Raw genomic sequence first — 1057 nt, 5'->3', positions numbered from 1 at the left:
TTTTCTTGAAGTGTCAATTTAATTAATTTCACAGTTCTTTTCATACTTTGCCTTATTGCCAGCAGCCCTTGTACTCGAGCAAAACAAACACAGAACTCCTAGAATGGAAAACCTGCTACTTTTTATAGATATAAAAAAAAGGCAAACGAACTCTTATTTCAAATGCTTAAAAAATGCAGAGAAATGTCTTGTTCCTGCACACCCGCAGAGCTGGGCCACACTGACCACACCAGGGTCCCTCGGGCTCACACTTCACCATTCTGGCTGATTTCAGCCTTTTGCCTCTGAGCCAGAGGAGAAGCAAACCATGTTAACCCACAAAAGACAATCTCACATAACTCTAGTGGCCTGTATAAAGTCCCATATGGAAGGGCTCCTTGCTTTTACAGTTGCAAGAAACATAACGAGGGGTATACTTCAGTCTCTTTTAGTTAAACCAAAGAAGTTGTTTTGATGAGTGGCTGTTCTGCTCATATCAGCAGGAGAAACACTACACTTTGATGTTGAAATCAGGACATGCAAGAGATGGAGGCCATTCAGATCCATCATGTACTCATCTCTGTACAGCTACGGCAACAACATCCTCGACTGCATCAGTTTTCCTCCCACTCCAAATAAGGCTGCAGGTTCTAATGGGTTACTCCACAGAAACTGGAGCTTTTCAGGGGAAGAGCAGTTGCACAGCACCACGCAGGCAGTCCAGGTTGTTGCCCCTGTGGAAATGTTTTACCGCTGGATGAACTGAGGCATCCTCCTCTCAGTCTTCAAGGCAGTCTATTCACTGAAGTGCAGCAGTCACAACATGACGTGCTTGAGGTTCATGCCTTTACATTTCCCTTCTGACAGCTCATCTGTCTCCTGTGCTGGAGCCCCAAGAACTGCTGAAAAACAAGCAGGTAGCCACATCTTGCTCTTTGCTCAGCTAAAAAGCAAAAGAATGCACTTCAGTGTTTCTAGTCCATTCCTCGCTTACCTTCCATGTATGCAAAATTAAGGCTACATTTCTTTGCAACCCCTGCCTACCAGCTGCTTTAGCCACAGTATTCTGGTACGCAGG

This window comes from Mesitornis unicolor, unplaced genomic scaffold, assembly GCF_000695765.1.
Source record: "Mesitornis unicolor isolate BGI_N332 unplaced genomic scaffold, ASM69576v1 scaffold20667, whole genome shotgun sequence".
In the NCBI taxonomy this organism is placed as follows: domain Eukaryota; kingdom Metazoa; phylum Chordata; class Aves; order Mesitornithiformes; family Mesitornithidae; genus Mesitornis; species Mesitornis unicolor.
The sequence above is the reverse complement of the archived record's forward strand: the minus strand, read 5'-3'. Positions refer to the sequence as shown.